Source organism: Oncorhynchus masou, chromosome 31 (genome assembly GCF_036934945.1).
Source record: "Oncorhynchus masou masou isolate Uvic2021 chromosome 31, UVic_Omas_1.1, whole genome shotgun sequence".
NCBI classification, from domain to species: Eukaryota; Metazoa; Chordata; class Actinopteri; order Salmoniformes; family Salmonidae; genus Oncorhynchus; species Oncorhynchus masou.
The window spans coordinates 92,420,459-92,442,027 of NC_088242.1; the positions used below are offsets into that span (position 1 = coordinate 92,420,459).

Genomic DNA, 21,569 nt, shown 5'->3' on the forward strand with positions numbered 1-21,569 from the left:
TATGATCTTTTTGTCCTTCCTGTGACATTGGGTGCTGTAGGTGTCCTGGAGGGCAGGTAGTTTGCCCCCGGTGATGCGTTGTGCAGACCGCACCACCCTCTGGAGAGCCACCATAATTTGCAAATAAATAAATTAAAAATCATTTTCTGGATTTTCTTCTTCTCATTTTGTCTGTCATAGTTGAAGTGTACCTATGATGAAAATTACAGGACTCTCATCTTTTTAAGTGGGAGATCTTGCACAATTGGTGGCTGACTAAATACTTTTTTGCCCCACTGTATGTCTCTTGTTTGAGCCGTTGAAATGCGACTCCACTTTGTTCTATACTGACGTTTTGCTTGTTTGATTGCCTTACGGTGGGAATTACTACACTGTTTGTATTCGGCCATGTTTCATGTCGCCTTGCCGTGATTATATTCGGTGGTAAGTGCTTTCAGTTTGCGCAAATGCTGCCATCAATCCACTGTTTCTGGTTAGGGAAGGTTTTAATAGTCACTGTGTACAGCATCTCCTATACACTTCCTTATTAACCCGCTCACCGAGTCAGCGTATTCATCGATGTTATTGTCTGAGGTTACCCGGAACATATCCTAGTCCACATGATCGAAGCAATCTTGAAGCGTGGATTCCGATTGGTCAGACCAGAGTTGGATAGACCTAAGCATGGGTGCTTCCTCTTTTGGTTTCTGCCTTTAGTAGGGGAGCAACAAGATGGATTCACGGTTGGATTTGCCAAAAGGAGGGCGGGTTAGGGCCTTGTATGCATCGTAGCAATGGTCGAGCGTGTTACTCACTCGTATACTGCATTCGATATGCTGTTAGAATTTAGGTAGCCTTGTTCTCAAATTAGCTTTGTTAAAATCCCCAGCTTCCGTAAATGCAGCCTCAGGATATATGGTTTCCAGTTTGCATGAAGTCCAGTGAAGTTCCTTGATGGCCGTCTTGTTATCCGCTTGCGGGGGGGTTCTACACGGCTGTGACGATAACCGAGGAGAGTTGTCTTGGGTGTGACGATAACCGAGGAGAGTTGTCTTGGGTGTGACGATAACCGAGGAGAGTTGTCTTGGGAGATAATACGGTCGGCATATGATCGTGAGGAATTCTAAGTCAGGTGAACAAAAGGACTTGAGTTCTTGTATGTTGTTACAGTTACACCATGACCAGTTAATCATGAAACAAACACCTCCGCCCTTCATCTTAGAGGTGTTTATTCCTGTCGGCACGATGCACTGAAAATCCCATTGGCTGTACGGACTCTGACAGCATGTCCCCAGCTAGCCATGTTTCCATGAAACAGAGTATGTTACAATCACAGATTTCTCTTTGGAAAGCCCTGATTTGGTCTACTTTGTTAACTAGGGACATTAGCAAGTGATATACTCGGGAGCGGTGGATGGTGTGTGTGCATCCGAAACCTCACTAGAAGACCGCTCCGGCACCCTCTCCTCCGGCGGCGTTGTTTTGGGTCAGCCTCTGAATCAGTTCAAATGCCCTGGGAGGCGCAGACAAAGGATCCACTTTGGGAAAGTGGTATTCCTGGTCGTAGTGCTGGTTGTGCTGGTAAATTGACGTCGCTCTGATATCCAATAGTTCCACCCGGCTGTATGTAATAACACTTAAGGTTTTCTGGGCTTACAATGTAAGAAATAATAAATTTAAAAAAACATACAACTGCACAGTTTCCAAAGGACTAGAAGCGAAACTGCCATCTCTATCGGCGCCATCATGCTACGGTGTCTCAAGATGGAGAAACAGTACCATTGCGAAGGTATTTTCAAGCGAAGGTCGAAGGTATGCGAGCGCACTCGTTCGGTTCGCCTAAGTAAGTTCCGCAGAACCGAAACATGCGGAAGCCTTAAGGCTGTGCCTAGTCAATGGCTAGGCTATAGTGTGGGATCACATGCTAGCGCTAGTGGCTAAACGCTACAGCACACTACAAGGATAGAATACCAATACAGCTTCACCTATCCTTACACTACAATACTGACTGCACATCACTCTGGAGAAGAGTATCTTCTACATGTAAATATTGGCCTGTTTTTAAAGAGGTACACTGTGTTTATGAACTCTGCGCAGTGCACATTACAAAGAACTAGTCAGTCAAAGGTAATGGATGGAAAGCAGCAAATGAGTTACGACAGGGGAGAAAAAAAGGAGGAGAGAGTAGAAGAGAGACCATAGACCACACAGATGTGCTCTTCTGTGTTCATCAAGGACATCCATCTCTTCACACTCCCTTTTTCAGGGACAGCATTGACCCCTGAAATCAATAAGGGTAGCGTTTCTAGACTCTAAAATAGATATTTCTCTAAGGCAGTCTCTAGTTCACACACACACACACACACACACACACACACACACACACACACACACACACACACACACACACACACACACACACTAGTGTTATTATGAATGAGCCAGTGTGTCCTTGGTTACATGCGCCACATTCATCAGATAAAGACTCCTAAGCTCTGGAGGTAAATGCTAGTGACAAAGCTCACACACTGTAAAGACGATACGAACGAGCGTCAGTCTTTGCAATGCGCTTTCATTTTAATATTAACAGGAATGAGCTGCTAGATTTGAAGGAATGCTGTAAAAATAAAAATAATAATAAAAGAGTACAGTGTTACACTAGCCGGGAGTTATCCCTGCAGTCAAACATGATAGAAAAGCATCAATCCAGTTTCAATTGATTCTCATCTTTAAACTATTGCATAACTGCATAAAAACTGTTTTGTCATTAAATTGACCTTCTTTGTCTGTGAATCAGAGAAAATCGGACATCACTATGTGCTATTTATTCATTCCTAGGTTCCAAATTCACAATTGAATTCAGTGGTTTGGTAGATTAGCCTAAATAGCTCTTGTATTGTGCCGTTAAGTGGCCCTGTCACACATTACGTCCCATTTGGAGTAATCAACAGGGTATTTTTCCATGCCTCGTTGCATTTGTTTGCATCACTTCACTTAATGGTTGAAAACGTGAGTATCTTAAATACGTCCCACAGTTTTTCTTTCTTTTAATCCTACCCTGTGATGTCACAGAGAAGCCTTTTTTTAGGACCTTTCTTCTTTTCTTTTTTAACCACTGATAATAGAAATTATATGTTTGCACATATGCAGACAGTGGTATGGCGCTGGAGTCAATGAATATAACTTTGAAAAGTGGCAGAATTGCCCTGTCACGTGTGCTCCCTCTCTGGCCTCTTGGTCACCAGGCTGCTCATTATGGCGCACACCTGTCACCAGGTTGCTCGTTATGGGGCACACCTGTCACCATCGTTACGCACATCAGCGCCTCATGACACTCACCTGGAATCCATCACCTCCTTGATTACCTGCCCTATATATGTCACTACCTTTAGTTCCTTCCCCAGGCATCATTGTTTCTGGTTCAGTTTCATGTCTGTGTTTCTTGTTTTGTATTATGGTTGAATTTATTTGTTAAATTATTCACTCCCCGACTCCCAGTGCACACCTTACAGAATGACGCCTCACCGAAGGGAAGAATCGGCAAGTTTTTTTGTGTTGGAGGTGATGTCTGGTCCGACTGGAGTTACCTGGGAGGCCTCGGCCGGTTTGTCGGATTCTCGATCGATAGGCTCCCATGCCTCAGCTGGGTGAACAGGTTCCCGTGCCTCAACCTCAGCTGGGTGAACAGGTTCCCGTGCCTCAACCTCAGCTGGGTGAACAGGTTCCCGTGCCTCAACCTCAGCTGGGTGAACAGGTTCCCGTGCCTCAACCGGGGGAGGTCTCAGCCGGCTCTCACGCCTCAGCCGGTTCGTCCGGGATCTGTGCCTCAGCGGAGGCGACCGGTCTGCTCCTGATCCCCAGGATCATCATCATGGTCGGTGTCCTGCGGCTGGAGCTGTGCGTCAGGGGGGGGGGGGGTACTGTCACATGTGCTCCTTCTCCGGCCCCTAGGTCACCAGACTGATCGTTATGGGGCAAACCTGTCAGCCTCGTTACGCGCACAAGCGCGTCATCAGACTCGCCCGGACTCCATCACTTCCCTGATTACCTTCCCTATATATGCCACTCCCTTTGGTTCCTTCCCTATATATGTCACTCCCTTTGGTTCCTTTCCTACATCTGTCTCCCCCTTTGGTTCCTTTCCCATATCTGTCTCCCCCTTTGGTTCCTTTCCCATATCTGTCTCCCCCTTTGGTTCCTTTCCCATATCTGTCTCCCCCTTTGGTTCCTTTCCCATATCTGTCTCCCCCTTTGGTTCCTTTCCCATATCTGTCTCCCCCTTTGGTTCCTTTCCCATATCTGTCTCCCCCTTTGGTTCCTTTCCCATATCTGGCTCCCCCTTTGGTTCCTTTCCCATATCTGGCTCCCCCTTTGGTTCCTTTCCCATATCTGTTTCCTTCCCCATATCTGGCTCCCCCTTTGTTTCCTTCCCCATATCTGGCTCCCCCTTTGGTTACTTTCCCATATCTGTCTCCCCCTTTGGTTCCTTTCCCATATCTGTCTCCCCCTTTGGTTCCTTCCCCAGGCATTATTGTTTCTGTTTCAGTTTCATGTCTGTGCGTTGTTCGTGTTTCTTGCTTTGTATTATGGCTTAATTTATTAATTAAATGATTCACTCCCTGAACTTGCTTCCCGACTTCCAGTCACACGCCCTTTAAAATAAATTCACTCATTTGTAAAATGCTCTGGATTAGAGCTTCTGCTAAATGACTAAAATGTGAACATGTAAAACCTTTGATATAGTCTCCTTTATCTGGCAGACGGTGGGAATTAGCTGATGCTGTCTATCCAGTATGCTTGTATTTGCCTTGATAGAGTGGAGTTCATGAGGTAGTCTAGGCTCTGAGTTCTTGCGAGAAGGGAGAAAGAGAGAGAGATGGGACAAACTGGTAGTACTTTAGCCCTGAGTGATTTATTAAAGGGCTAGTGGAAACAAGGGATTGTCTGCGGTTTTGTCTTTAGACCTGTGGCACTCAAGCATAGCAGATATTTATCACTCTGTAGAGCCATGTAGGACCACAGGAAATTGTGGCCAGTGCTGACACTTAGCAACAGGCTGTGAGTCTGTGGACTTGCCACAGCCTCACAGACTGTTGCTAAGTGTCAGCACTGGCCACAATTTCCTGTGTTGATTGATCCAATTGGTTGAACACTTTAGCACCACTTCCTGCTTGTTTTCCAGTGACCCTGACGTTTCATAACAATCACTACTAGTGGTCTGTTCAACCACAGGTCTGTATCTCCTACTACCGAACTTCATAACCATACAGTAGACTTACTAAAGGCGCACACACACACACACACACACACACACACACACACACACACACACACACACACACACACACACACACACACACACACACACACAAGCATTATGCTGGCCTCCACAAAGTGTAGACACATCTCAGAGTCTCTCAGACTCCCCATCATGGCAGGTCCATCTTCTGCTTAAAACAACACTCTGTTACCCCAATAGTCCCGCTTCTGTTTCCAGCTTCAACAGTACAGTAATACCTTACAATACAAAACAATACACACAAAATAAAAATAATGGAATTTAGAAATATTAGAACGAGCAATGTCAGAGGCTGGAATATAAATGTATATGTATTGTATATGATGGTGTGTATAGATGTTATGGACAGTGTATGCATAGAAAGGTGTGTTACAGCAGTAGTTATATAAGATGAACCTTGATACTGTTACTAGCCGGCTACCACCTGAAGTGGGTAAAAGAGTATGTAAACATTATTCAAGTGACCAGTGTCCAATGACTCTATGTACCAAGGCCAGCAGTTTCGTTTTATTTAACTAGGCAAGTCAGTTAAGAAAATAATCTTATTTTCAATGACGGCCTAGGAACAGTGGGTTAACTTCTTGCGTCGAGCAATCCCGGATCCGGGATCCTATTTATAGCCTCAAGCTCATTAGCATAACGCAACGTTAACTATTCATGAAAATCGCAAATGAAATGAAATAAATATATTTGCTCTCAAGCTTAGACTTTTGTTAACAACACTGTCATCTCAGATTTTCAAAATATGCTTTTCAACCATAGCTAAACAAGCATTTGTGTAAGAGTATTGATAGCTAGCATAGCTATAAGCCTAGAATTCAGCCAGCAACATTTGCACAAAAACCAGAAAAGGATTCAAATAAAATCATTTACCTTTGAAGAACTTCGGTTGTTTTCAATGAGGAGACTCTCAGTTACATAGCAAATGTTCAGTTTTTCCTGAAAGATTTTTTGTGTAGGAGAAATCGCTCCGTTTTGTACATCACGTTTGGGTACCAAAAAAAAATGAAAATTCAGTCATCAAAACGGCGAACTGTTTTCCAAATTAACTCCATAATATCGACTGAAACACGGCAAACGCTGTTTAGAATCAATCCTCAATGTGTTTTTCACATATCTCTTCATTGATATATCGTTCGTGGTAGTCTCCTTTCTCCGGTGAATCGCTTGGAAAAAGACGTGCAGTTGAAGATGACGCACCAATTTCGACGGTGGACACGGGACGGACACCTGGCAAATGTAGTCTCTTATGGTCAATCTTCCAGTGATATGCCTACAAATACGTCACAATGCTGCAGACACCTTGGGGGAACGATAGATCGGGCAGGCTCATTCCTTGCGCATTCACAGCCATATAAGGAGACAATGAAAAACAGAGCCTCAAAAATCCTGCTCATTTCCTGGTTGAAGTTTCATCTTGGTTTTGCCTGTAGCATCTGTTCTGGGGCACTCACAAACAATATCTTTGCAGTTCTGGAAACGTCAGTGTTTTCTTTCCTAAGCTATCAATTATATGCGTAGTCAAGCATCTTTTTGTGACAAAATATTGCGCTTAAAACGGGCACGTCTTTTTATCCAAAAATTAAATAGCGCCCCCATAGCATCAAGAGGTTAACTGCCTGTTCAGGGGCAGAACGACAGATTTGTACCTTGTCAGCTTGGGGGTTTGAACTTGCAAAATTCCGGTTACTAGTCCAACTCTCTAATCACTAGGCTACCCTGCCGCCCCAATAGGTGCAGGGTAGAGTACCAGGTGGTAGCCAGCTAGTAACAGTGACTAAAGTTCAGGGTAGTGTACTGTGCGGAGGCCGGCTAGTTTTTGACTCTATTATAGTCTGCTGGCCTGTAAGCTGTCTCTTGGTCCCAGCTTGGATGCACCTGTACTGTCTCCATACTGTATGGTTCTCTCTCTCTCTCTCTGTCTCTCTCTCTCTCTCTCTCTCTCTCTGTCTCTCTGTGTGTCTCTCTCTCTGTCTCTGTGTGTGTGTCTCTCTCTGTGTCTCTGTCTCTCTCTGTCTCTCTCTGTGTGTGTCTCTCTCTCTCTGTCTGTCTCTCTCTCTCACTGTCTGTTTCTCGCTCTCTTTGTCTCTCTCTCTCTCTTTCTCTCTCTCTGTGTGTCTCTCTCTCTGTGTCTCTCTCTCTGTGTGTCTCTCTCTCTCTCTCTCTCTCTGTCTCTCTCTCTGTGTGTCTCTGTGTCTCTCTCTCTCTGTCTCTCTCTCTCTCTCTCTCTCACTCTCTCTCTCTCACTGTCTGTTTCTCACTCTCTGTTTCTCTGTCTCTCTGTGTCTTTCTCTCTGTCTCTCTCTCTGTCTCTATCTCTATCTCTGTCTCTCTGTGTGTCTCTCTCTGTCTCTCAGTCTCTCTCTCTGTGTGTGTCTCTCTCTCTCTCTGTCTCTCTCTCTGTGTCTCTCTCTGTCTCTCTGTCTCTCTGTGTGTGTGTCTCTCTCTCTGTCTCTCTCCCTCCCCGCTCATCTGGGAAAGGCATGTTTTTCTGGCCCCTCGGGCAAAGTTTTTTCTCATTAATGTTATTTATTTTTTACATGTGTTTGTGTGTGTGTATACTTGGGTGTATTTCCATGCTGTGCTTTGGCCCCTGCTCTCTTTCTGCATGCCTTGGTCCTCCCCTTCCTCTCTCTACCCATAATGTTCAGCTCCAGGACCAACATGTTAGCATCAATAATGCATAGATTAAGAGGCTCAGCATTTCAGAGAGAGCAGGCCTGACTTCTCCAGAAACACCAGGATCACGGTGGCCATCTTGGCTTCCAAGGTGGTGTGAGGGAATGGGAGGTGTCGAGAGACAGAGGAGGGACAGTGAAACTGGGTCCAGTTAGGGAAAATATGTAGATCTGATATATGTGGGGAGGGTTGGCGTTGGTCACGTGTGTGTATGTGTGTTAATGGGTCCTGGATTCCTGTCGGCCAGAGGAAAAAATAGGGCTAACAGCCTTCTGCAGCCAGTTACAAAACTCAAGAATGAATTCAGGGACGAAAGACACAATTTTGTCATATGTGCAATAAGCGCTCCTTTCTCAATAAAACATGATGCGCACAAGGACAAGTTTATATTTTGAAACGACATAATGACTTTTAATCCCCTGCAAAAAAAAATGTATCCTGTGCTTTACTCAAGGATAAAGGGAAATGCTGTGAATTTTGAGCGTTAGCCGTTAACTAGCAATTAGCGGTTTCCCCTCCACCTCCGTTCGATGAAGCAGTTTACGGCGAGGTTTTATCAATCGATTGGTGTCCATGTGAGCAGCATCTGACTGAAGCACTAGTCATCTCTCTTCCATCTTCAGGGGGAGGGTGTGGTGTGGCTGCTTTTAGCAGAGATCCCCCCCCATCTGGCCTACTAGACAGATGCAGAAACAGTGGGATTCCTCCACTTCCTCCCACCGTTTACATCCAGAACAATGAGGCTGTCACAGCAAACCATCCCCTTGACACTTCTACACTCCCCCTGTTTATCCTCCTCTTTCTCTCTCCATTTCACTCTCTCTCCAATGACATCACCCGAAGAAAGGAAAACAAACACATAAGGCCGTTTCAACACGAGAAAGAGAAGAGGAAGGGGTGTGTGTGTGTGTGTGTGTGTGTGTGTGTGTGTGTGTGTGTGTGTGTGTGTGTGTGTGTGTGTCCCTTTGTGTTGAGATGATGAGCTGACGGCCTATTGTTGTAGTAGAAGAGCTCTGCTGACTCCTCCCTCCCCAGAGTGTGTGCACTTTCTCGTGTGCGTCTGCCTATGTGTGTTGTGTGTGTGTGTGTGTGTGTGTGTGTGTGTGTGTGTGTGTGTGTGTGTGTGTGTGTGTGTGTGTGTGTGTGTGTGTGTGTGTGGAGGGGCCGTTAGGTGCGTAGAGACTTGGCAGGCGGTGTGGCGTGGCGTGGTGTCTGGGCTGATGGGTTACACTGTAAGGTAAAGCTGCGAGAGACGGCCTGACTGGAGGTGTGTGTTGCAAAAACAATCCTCCCCTTAGCTACGTACACGTGGAATAGACCCATCAGGGTTGTCCCACTGGAAGTGGAACACTGATGATTTTGATTGGCATGTGATGCATACAGATGTAGGATCTTAATTTGAGTCAGTTTGCTACAGCAGGAAAATAATCCTGCAGCAACAGGAAATGTTAAGGGAAAAATCTAGTCTGAAATTTGCAAGTGGAAATTACAAACTTCAGAAGCCTTTTTAACTTCTTGCGTCGAGCAATCCCGGATCCGGGATCCTATTTATAGCCTCAAGCTCATTAGCATAACGCAACGTTAACTATTCATGAAAATTGCAAATGAAATGAAATAAATATATTTGCTCTCAAGCTTAGACTTTTGTTAACAACACTGTCATCTCAGATTTTCAAAATATGCTTTTCAACCATAGCCATTTGTGTAAGAGTATTGATAGCTAGCATAGCATTTAGCGTAGCATTTAGCGGGCAACATTTTCACAAAAACCAGAAAAGCTTTCAAATAAAATCATTTACCTTTGAAGAACTTCGGATGTTTTCAATGAGGAGACTCTCAGTTAGATAGCAAATGTTCAGTTTTTCCTGTAAGATTCTTTGTGTAGGAGAAAAATGCTCCGTTTTGTACATCACTTTTGGCTACCAAAAAAAAAAGAAAATTCAGTCACCAAAACGCCGAACTTTTTTCCAAATTAACTCCATAATATCGACTGAAACATGGCAAACGTTGTTTAGAATCAACCCTCAAGGTGTTTTTCACATATCTCTTCATTTATATATCGTTTGTGGAAGTCTGCTTTCTTCTCTGAATTAAATGGAAAAATACTTGCAGCTGGGCTTTACGCACCAATTTCGACGCAGGACACAGGGCGGACACCTGGTAAATGTGGTCTCTTATGGTCAATCTTCCAATGATATGCCTACAAATATGTCACAATGCTGCAGACACCTTGGGGAAACGGCAGAAATTGTGGGCTCTCTCTTTGCACATTCACAGCCATATAAGGAGACATTGGAAAACAGCGCTTCAAAAATGTTGCTAATTTCCTGTTTGAAGTTTCATCTTGGTTTCGCCTGTAGCATCAGTTCTGTGGCACTCACAGATAATATCTTTGCAGTTTTGGAAACGTCAGAGTGTTTTCTTTCCAAAGCTGTCAATTATATGCATAGTCGAGCATCTTTTCGTGACAAAATATCTTGTTTAAAACGGGAACGGTTTTTTATCCAAAAATGAAATACTGCCCCTTGAGTTCAAAGAGGTTAAACCTCAAATATGCTACAATCTTTACATGTCTTGCATTGCATTTTGTGGGCAGTGTGTACCTAGACTGTCTTTTCTTGAGAGCCAGGTCTGCCTACGGCCGGCCTTTCTCAATTGCAAGGCTATGCTCACTGAGTCTGTACATAGTCAAACTGTTCCTTAACTTTGGGTCAGTCACAGTGGTCAGGTAATCTGACACTGTGTACTCTCTGTTTAGGGCCAAATAGCCTTCTAGTTTGCTCTGTTTTTTTGTTAATTATTTCCAATGTGTCATGTAATTATCTTTTTGTTTTCTCATGATTTGGTTGGGTCTAATTGTGTTGCTGTCCAGGGCCTCTGTGGGGTCTGTTTTTGTTTGTGAACAGAGCCCCAGGACCAGCTTGCTTAGGTGACTATTTGTTATGGAAGGTTTGTGAATTGCTTCCTTTTAGGTGGTTGTAGAATTTAACGGCTCTTTACTAGAATTTGATAATTTGCGGGTATCGGCCTAATTCTGCTCTGCATGCATTATTTGGTGTTTTATGTTGTACACAAGTGCGGAGTCTCAATTTGGTATTTGTCCCATTTTGTGAATTCTTGGTTGGTGAGCTGACCCCAGACCTCACAACAATAAACCGGCAATGGGTTCAAGTATTTTTAGTGAGATCCTAATTGGTATGTTGATTTTTATGTTCCCTTTGATGGCCGTTGTCTTGTCTCTCAGCTCGTTCACAGCTTTGTGGAAGTGACCTGTGGCGCTGATGTTTAGGCCGAGGTAGGAATAGTTTTTTGTGTGCTCTAGGGCAACGGCGTCTAGATGGAATTTGTATTTGTGGTCCTGGCGACTGGACCTTCTTTGGAACACCATTATTTTGATCTTACTGAGGTTTACTGTCAGGGCCCAGGTCTGATATGGCCCAGGTCTGTCAGGGCTCAGGTCAAACATAATTTGTGCAGAAGATCTAGGTGCTGCTGTAGGCCCTCCTTGAATGGTGACAGAAGCACCAGATCATCAGCAAACAATAGACATTTGAATTCAGAATTTGACTCCCAATTTTACATTTGATCAGTACATTGTTTTCACTGAGGAAATGAACTAGTCTGCTGTTAATGAAAATGCTGAGGATATTCCCAAGGTTGCTGTTGACATATAGTTATTGGGGTCAAATTTGTCTCCACTTTTGTAGATTGGGGTGATCAATCCTTGGTTCCAAATATTGGGGAAGATGCCAGAGCTAAGGATGATTTTAAAGAGTTTAAGTATAGCCAATTAGAATTCGTGGTCTGTATAGTTTATCATTTCATTGAGGATACCATCAACACCACAAGCCTTTTTGGGTTGGAGGATTTGTATTTTGTCTTGTAGTTCATTCAATGTATTTGGATAATACAGTGGGTTCTGGTAGTCTTTAATAGTTGATTCTAAGATTAGTATTTGATCATGTATATTTTTTTGCTGTTTGTGCTTTGTTATAGGGCCAAAAAGATTAGAGAAGTGGTTTACCCATACATCTCCGTTTTGGATAGATAACTCTTCGTGTTGTTGTTTGTTTAGTGTTTTCAAATAAATTCTTCAATTACATTGAGCTGATTTCTGATGTGCTCTTGCTTATTTTTCCGTAGTGTATTTCTGTACTGTTTTAGTGATTCACCATAATCTGGGTATCTATGTTTTAGGTTAGATAGGTTTCTCAATATCTTACTTAGGTTTTTGCATCCTTAATTAAAACATTTTGCATTGTTGTTAATTTTCTCCGGTTTTCTGTTAGATTTTTTTTAGATTTGATAGGGAAGCTGAGAGGTTAAATATACTGTTTGGGTTTTCTACTGCCAAGTTTATGCCTTCACTACTACAGTGGAATGAAGTTTTCTATATAGTTTTGAATTTGTTGTTGCCTCATTGTTTTTGGTAGGTTTCCACATTACTTTCCTTCCATGTATAGTATTTCTTAATATTATTCAGTTCCTTTGGCTTTGATGCCTCATGGTTGAGTATTGCTCTGTTCTCTTTTTTCCCTCTTCTTTTAATTTGTGTCTTTTAAGTGTGTGTAACTGTGCTCGGGTGTTCGACGTGGCAGGCATTTCAACGGGTGCCCACTCACAGGGCTCGGGTGTTCGACGTGGCAGACATATCAACGGGTGCCCACTCACAGGGCTCGGGTGTTCGACGTGGCAGACATATCAACGGGTGCCCACTCACAGGGCTCGGGTGTTCGACGTGGCAGACATATCAACGGGTGCCCACTCACAGGGCTCGGGTGTTCGACGTGGCAGACATTTCAACGGGTGCCCACTCACAGGGCTCGGGTGTTCGACGTGGCAGGCATTTCAACGGGTGCCCACTCACAGGGCTCGGGTGTTCGACGTGGCAGACATAACGGGTCAACGGGTGCCCACTCACAGGGCTCGGGTGTTCGACGTGGCAGACATATCAACGGGTGCCCACTCACAGGGCTCGGGTGTTCGACGTGGCAGACATATCAACGGGTGCCCACTCACAGGGCTCGGGTGTTCGACGTGGCAGACATATCAACGGGTGCCCACTCACAGGGCTCGGGTGTTCGACGTGGCAGACATATCAACGGGTGCCCACTCACAGGGCTCGGGTGTTCGACGTGGCAGACATATCAACGGGTGCCCACTCACAGGGCTCGGGTGTTCGACGTGGCAGACATATCAACGGGTGCCCACTCACAGGGCTCGGGTGTTCGACGTGGCAGACATATCAACGGGTGCCCACTCACAGGGCTCGGGTGTTCGACGTGGCAGACATATCAACGGGTGCCCACTCACAGGGCTCGGGTGTTCGACGTGGCAGACATATCAACGGGTGCCCACTCACAGGGCTCGGGTGTTCGACGTGGCAGACATTTCAACGGGTGCCCACTCACAGGACCCCGCCGCCATGCAAACACAGGGGCTGCTTCCCAAATGACATCCTAGTCTCTTTAAAATGCACTACTTTTGACCGGGGCCCATTGCTGCCTGAAATATCACTGGGTACCCCCGTAATTACTCGATGTGCCGATGAGCAAATAATGAACAGATTGAGGGATTTAAGCCCGAAATTATGAGATGTGAAAAGCAGTTGATTAGGATGATATGGTATGAGACCAGCCGTTATGAGATGTGAAAAGCAGTTGATGATGATAATGAGACCAGTTGATTGAAAAGCAGTTGATTAGGATGATATGGTATGAGACCAGCCGTTATGAGATGTGAAAAGCGGTTGATTAGGATAGGTATGAGACCAGCCGTTATGAGATGTGAAAAGCGGTTGATTAGGATAGGTATGAGACCAGCCGTTATGAGATGTGAAAAGCGGTTGATTAGGATAGGTATGAGACCAGCCGTTATGAGATGTGAAAAGCAGTTGATTAGGATAGGTATGAGAAAAGCCGTTGTGAGAGTCCCTTCTTGGTCCATGCTGGTGTGAAGAGATGCTTCTAGTGTCCATGCATATGAGCCTTGTGGACCAGCTAGCACACATCTTTTCTTTGTAATTTTTTATTTTACCTTTATTTAACCAGGTAGGCGAGTTGAGAACAAGTTCTCATTTACAACTGCGACCTGGCCAAGATAAAGCAAAGCAGTGCGACACAAACAACAGCACAGAGTTACACATGGGATAAACAAACGTACAGTCAATAACACAATAGAAAACAGTGTGTGCAAATGGCATGAGGAGGTAAGGCAAGAAATAAGTAGTAGTAGCAAAGTAATTACAATTTAACAAATTAACACTGGAGTGATTGATGTACAGATGATGATGTGCAAGTAGAAATACTGGTGTGCAAAAGAGCAAAAAAGTCAATAAAAACAATATGGGGATGAGGTAGGTAGATTGGTTGGGCTATTTATAGATGTGCTGTGGACAGCTGCAGTGATCGGTTAGATGCTCAGATAGCTGATGTTTAAAGTTAGTGAGGGAGATGTAAGTCTCCAACTTCAGCAATTTTTTACAATTCATTCCAGTCATTGGCAGCAGAGAACTGGAAGGAAAGGTGGCCAAAGTAGGTGTTGGCTTTGGGGATGACCAGTGAGACATACCTTCTGGAGCACGCGCTACGGGTGGGTGTTGTTATCGTGACCAGTAAGCTGAGATCTAATGTGAAAACGTGGTGTGGCAATGTGCGCTGAACAACGTGCACAATGGTGACCTTCGTTGAGGCAGAAGACATTTTGAACAGTGAAGAGTAGTGTGTTGTATTTAACTGGGATTTGTTGTGACAGCCGTTGAAATAGACTCACTTTTAAAATATTTGAATGCAGAATTGGTGATATCCTCTCATCTCCTCCTTTCCTCTCTTCCCCTCCTCTCCTCCTCCTCACTTCCCCTCCTCCTCTCTTCCTTTCTTCCTCCCGGCAGAGACATCCTGTTTGAAGACCACAGCCTTCTCTTCGTGGGGCCTCGGCACTCCAGCCAGGTCAAAGGTCGCCCCGGAGCAAGATGGCCGCCGGCGGTCCACCCTGCCTCCGTCTGCCGCCCCTGCTGCCCCTCAGAACTCTGTTGCTCTGTATGCTGCTTACTGGCTTCCATGCCTTATGTGAGTGCCACTCTAATACGTGTGTGTGTGTGTGTGTGTGTGTGTGTGTGTGTGTGTGTGTGTGTGTGTGTGTGTGTGTGTGTGTGTGTGTGTGTGTGTGTGTGTGTGTGTGTGTGTGTGTGTGTGTGTGTGTTGTATGTACTGAGCCAGCACAATTGACCTTATATCTCGTTTTTTTCGGTTCAAATGTACTTTCAGTGTTTTGCTGTGTATCACCTATTTTCTGAATTTGTTTTTACTTTTTGACCTATTTAATATTTTATTCACTTTTATTTTATGTCCCATTGTATATATATATATATATATATATATATATATATATATATATATATATATATATATATATACACATGTACTATATATATATATATATATATACACATGTACTATATATACATCTATGTATATAATCTATATATATATATACAAAATTATGTGGACACACCTTCAAATGAGAGGATTCTGCTAGGTGTATAGGTGTACTGAATTGGTGTAAGATGTATAGAATTGAGCACACAGCCATGCAGTCTCCATAGGAAAACATTGGCAGTAGTATGGCCTAACTTAAGAGCTCAGTGACTTTCAAGCTGACAGAACGGGACCGCCGAGTGCTGAGGCGTGTAATGTCCTCAGTTGCAACACTCACTACTGAGTTCCAAACTGCATCTTGAAGAAACATCAGCACAATAACTGTTTGTCGAGAGCGTCATTAAATGGATTTCCATGGCCAAGCAGCCGCACACAAGCCTAAGATCACCATGCACAATGCCAAGCATCGGCTGGAGTGGTGTAAAGCTCTCCGCCATTGGACTCTGGAGCAGTGAAAATGTGGTCTCTCAAGTGATGAATCACTCTTCACCATCTGGCAGTCTGACGGACAAATCTGGATTTGGTGGAATCCAAAAGAACGCTACCTGCCCCAATGCGTAGTGCCAACTGTAAAGTTAGGTGGAAGAGGAATAATGGTGTGGGGCTGTTTTCCATGGTTCAGGCCAACCGTGTAAGTCAGATAAGAGTATGTATGTCTGTTTGCCTCTACACATCTTCTTAGTCTATCTGTGTCGTCCCATCTCTCCCCATACCACGGCTTTGCCAAATGACCATCCTCTATCGAGTAGTGATGGGGGAAAATACCAAACAGTTATAGGTAGCATTAACTAACTAGCGCTAGTCAACTAGCGCTAGTCGGCTGTACCTGCACAAAACTGTATTTTTCATCCTACAGCTTGTTCTCCATCTTCTTTTTAATAAAGAGTGAGCCAACATTTTCAGAACTTTTATTTTCATGACTGATCAAAACTAATTTTCTCATACTCTCTCATTTCTCTGCAGAACATAAAATTGCAATAAAATAGTTGTATCGAATCGCAATACATACAGTTGAAGTCGGAAGTTTACATACACTTACGTTGGAGTCATTAAAACTCCTTTTTCAACCACTCCACACATTTCTTGTTAACAAACTATAGTTTTGGCAAGTCGGTTAGGACGTCTACTTGTGCATGACACAAGTCATTTCTTTGTAAACAATTGTTTACAGACAGATTATTTTACTTATAATTCACTGTATCACAATTCCAGTGGGTCAGGAGTTTACATACACTAAGTTGATTGTGCCTTTAAACAGCTTGGAAAATTCCAGAAAAGAATGTCATGGCTTTAGAAGCTTCTGATTGGCTAATTGACATAATGAACATGAACATACTTTGGTGCAAAAAGTGCAAATCAATCCCAAAACAACAGCAAAGGACCTTGCGAAGATGCTGGAGGAAACAGGTACAAAAGTATCTATATCCACAGTAAAACGAGTCCTATGTCGACATAACCTGAAAGGACGCTCAGCAGGGAAGAAGCCAGTGCTCCAAAACTGCCATAAAAAAACAGACTACAGTTTGCAACTGCACATGGGGACAAAGATAGTACTTTTTGGAGAAATGTCCTCTGGTCCGATGAAACAAAAATAGAACTGTTTGGCCATAATGACCATGGAGGAAAAAGGGGGAGGCTTGCAAGCTGAAGAACACCATCCCAACCATGAAGCACCGAAGTTGCAGCATTATGTTGTGGGGGTGCTTTGCTGCAGGAGGGACTGGTGCACTTCACAAAATAGATGGCATCATTAGGCAGGAAATTATGTGGATATATTGAAGCAACATCTCAATACATCAGTCAGGAAGTTAACGACATCACGCTACCACGTTCCCCAAGGGCACCCCCCCCACGCTCAACTCAAAAGGTGGCGCACAGAATGCAAAAATATTCTTAGAAATATTTAACCTCCACACATTAAAGCTTGGTCACAAATGGGTCTTCCAAATGGACTATGACCCCAAGCATACTTCCAAAGTTGTGGCAAAATGGCTTAAGGACAACAAAGTCAAGGTATTGGAGTGGCCATCACAAAGCCCTGACCTCAATCCTGTAGAAAATGTGTGGGTAGAACTGAAAAAGCGTGTGCGAGCAAGGAGGCCTCTCAAACCTGACTCAGTTACACGAGCTCTGTCAGGAGGAATGGGCCAAAATTCAACTAACTTGTGGAAGGCTTGTGGAAGGCTACCCAAAATGTTTGACCCAAGTTAAGCAATTTAGAGTCAATGCTACCAAATACTATTTGAGTGTATGTAAACTTCTGACCCACTGGGAATGTGATGAAAGAAATACAAGCTGAAATCAATCATTCTCTCTACTATTATTCTGACATTTCACATTCTTAAAATAAAGTGTTGATCCCAACTGACCTAAGACAGGGAATTTTTACTCTGATTAAATGTCAGGAATTGTGAAAAACTGAGTTTAAATGTATTTGGCTAAGGTGTATGTAAACCTCAGACTTCAACTGTATATAATCAGTACCTAAGTATTGTTAGGATCTGAACAGAGTAAAAACTCACTTGAGATTTACCCCTTAGGACTTAACCTTCGCAGGAACCACCCTGCTCAGACTTACCTTCCAGGACTTACCCATATATCCAAGACCGGTCGTAACACAGTGCGACTGCTGAATAAGCTCAGGCTTTCTAGGTCCGTATCCTATCGTTTGTATTCAGCCTATGACTCTCATCTCCCCAAGATGTCAGAATGAGTAGTAACAGGTGTAGGAACTGTGCCTACCTTGTTTTTGGTTCTGTCTCCTGCTCCACTGATTTGAACTCTCAAGTTCGACTGTAAATCGTGGTGAATCCTGCCGACAACGCCAATAATAAGGTTCTGAACAAACAGAGTAAAAACTCATGGACAACTAGAAAAAGCTCTAACCAAGTTTATTCAACCACTACAGCTGCAAAGAAGTCACAGAAGCACATCTTGTATATCTTCCAACTAGGCGGTTTCACCTCCTTGCATGTCTAAGATAGCCAATCCTTCTTATGTGTTAGGCAGAAACATAGTAGATTCCTCTTACTGGTATTGTCATGGCCCTGCCTAACTCTAGGACCCTCATGGGCGTGGAAGTGAGAATGTATTTGTGAGATAGGACTGTAACCAGATGTTCTTCAATGTGGGCCCCTGTGGCCCCTCTTCCAGCTGTATCGAGTACATTTTCACATCCCTCATGGTCCCGGTTCCTGGCCTGCCTTATCAAGAGCTGACACTAGACTGTTACCCTTTGCCTCCCTCCTTAGGAGCATTCATATTGAACAATATATTTAAACAGAATATGAACTTTCTACACTTCCCCTTTTCTCACTCAGTAACTTTCCTCGTCACTCAGTAACTTTCCACACACCAAGTTCCTCTTTACACTTCATTGACCCTGGTCTGATCAATCGGAATCCATGCTTCTGTTTTGATCACTCGGACTGGGATATGTTCAGAGTAGCTTCAGAAAATAATTGTGACACATATACCGACACAGTGACTGAGTTTATAAGGAAGTGTATAGGAGATGTTGTACTCACTGTGACTGTTAAAACCTACCCCAACCAGAAAGAAACTGTGGATAGTTTATGAAGTGTATAGAGATTGTACCCACTGTGACTGTTAAAACCTACCCCAACCAGAAACTGTGGATAGATGGGAGCATTCGTGCAAAACTGAAAGCGCGAACCACCACATTTTACCAGGGTATGAAGTCTGGGAATATGGAAGAATACAAACAGTGTAGTTATTCCCTCCACAAAGCAATCAAGCAGACTAAACCAATCAATCAATCAAATGTATTTATAAAGTCCTTCTTACATCAGCTGATGTCACAAAGAAACCCAGCCTAAAACCCCAAACAGCAAGCAATGCAGGTATAGAAGCATGGTGGCTCGGGAAAAAACTCCCTAAAGAGGCCAGAACCTAGAGAGGAACCAGGCTATGATGGGTGGTCAGTCCTCTTCTGGCTGTGCCGGGTGGAGATTATAACAGAACATGGCCACGATGTTCAAATGTTCATAGATGACCAGCAGGGTCAAATAATAATAATCACAGTGGTTGTAGAGGGCGTAACAGATCAGCACCTCAGGAGTAAATTTCAGTTGGCTTTTCATAGCCAATCATTCAGAGTATCTCTACCGCTCCTGCTGTCTCTAGAGAGTTGAAAACAGCAGGTCTGGGACAGGTAGCACGTCCGGTGAACAGGTCAGGGTTCCATAGCCGCAGGCAGAACAGTTGAAACTGGAGCAGCAGCACGACCAGGTGAACTGTGGACAGCAAGGAGTCATCAGGCTAGGTAGTCCTGAGGCATGGTCCTAGGGCTCATGTCCTCTGAGAGAAAGAAAGAGAGAATTAAAGAGAGCATACTTAAATTCACACAGGACACCGGATAAGACAGGAGAAATACTCCAGATATAAAAGACTGGCCCTAGACCCCCAACGCATAAACTACTGCAGCATAAATACTGGAGGCTGAGACAGGAGGGGTCGGGAGGCACTGTGGCCCCGGACAGGCAGGATATAACCCAAACCACAGGGCCAAACAGGCAGGATATTACCCAAACCACTTTGACAAAGCACAGCCCCCACACCACTAAACGGATATCTTCAACCGCCAACTTACCATCCTGTGACAAGGCCGAGTATAGCCCACGAAGATCTCCCTCACGGCAGGAACCCAAGAGGGGGCGCCAACCCGGACAGGAAGATCACGTCAGTGACTCAACCCACTCAAGTGATGCACCCCTTCTTGGGACGGCATGAAAGAGCACCAGTAAGCCAGTGACTCAGCCCCTGTAATAGGGTTAGAGGCAGAGAATCCCAGTGGAGAGAGGGGAACCGGCCAGGCAGAGACAGCAAGGCCGGTTCGTTTCTCCAGTGCCTTTCCGTTCACGTTCACACTCCTGGGCCAGACTACACTCAATCATAGGACCTACTGAAGAGAAGAGTCTTCAATAAAGACTTAAAGATTGAGACTGAATCTGCGTCTCTCACATGGATAGGCAGACCATTCCATAAAAATCGAGCTCTATAGGAGAAAGCCCTGTCTCTAGCTTAGAAATTCTAGGGACAGTAACGAGGCCTGTTGATTTACAGTTGGTTTGTCAAAACCATCTACAGAGACAAACTGATAGCTTTCCGACAGATAAGATCTAAACCAGGCCAGAACTTGTCCGGCTACACCAATTTGGGTTTTCAATCTCTCCAAAATAATGTAGTGATCGATGGTATCAAAAGGTCTAGGAGCACGAGGACAGATACAGAGCCTCGGTCTGATGCCATTAAAAGTTAATTTACCACCTTCACAAGTGCACTCTCAGTGCTATGATAGTACAGGGTCAATGGTGGCCATCTTGAATCATGTGGGGACAACAGACTGGGATAGGGAGAGTCCGTACTCAAAGTTGAGTACAGTTCAACGGCTCAGACACAAGACGTATGACACAAGCACACAAGCCTCCAACTCAATCATCAAGTTTGCAGACGACACAACAGTAGTAGGCTTGATTACCCACAACAATGAAACAGTCTACAGGGAGGAGGTGAAGCCTCTAGGAGTGTGGTGCCAGGTTAATAACCTCTCATTCAACGTCAACAAAACTAAGGAGATTATCGTGGACTTCAGGAAACAGCAGAGGGAGCACCCCCCCTATCCACATCGATGGGACTGCAGTGGAGAAGGTGGAAAGCTTCAAGTTCCTCGAACACATCACTGACAAGCTGAAATGGTCCACCCACTCAGACAGTGTGGTGAAGAAGGTGCAACAGCACCTCTTCAACCTCAGGAAGCTAAAGAAATTTGGCTTAACACCTAAAACCCTCACAAACTTTTACAGATGCACAGTTAAGAGCATCCTGTCGGGCTGTATCACTGCCTGGTACGGCAACTGCAACGCCCACAACCACAAAGCTCTCCAGAGGGTGGTGCGGTCTGCCCAATGCATTACCGGAGGCAAACTTCTCGCCCTCCAGGACACTTCCAGCACCCAATGCCATATGAATGCCAAAAATATTGTCAATGACGTCAACTACCTGAGCCACTGTCTGTTCACCCAGCTATCATCCAAAAGGCGAGGTCAGTACAGGTGCATCAAAGCTGGGACAGAGAGACTGAAAAACAGCTTCTATCTCAAGGCAATCAGACTGTTAAACAGCCATCACTGTATCTTAGACCAATGCTGCTCTGA

General features: G+C 44.4%; 1 long non-coding RNA gene across 1 annotated transcript in view; it reads left to right on the top strand.

The window, feature by feature from the left end:
* LOC135525343 (uncharacterized) overlaps window positions 1-15,018 on the top strand; it is a 179,827-nt gene extending 164,809 nt beyond the window's left edge. The window contains exon 3 of the long non-coding RNA XR_010453124.1: window positions 14,847-15,018. This is a non-coding gene — a long non-coding RNA (uncharacterized LOC135525343). The remainder of the gene's footprint in view (window positions 1-14,846) is intronic.
* Window positions 15,019-21,569: the final 6,551 nt, after the last annotated feature.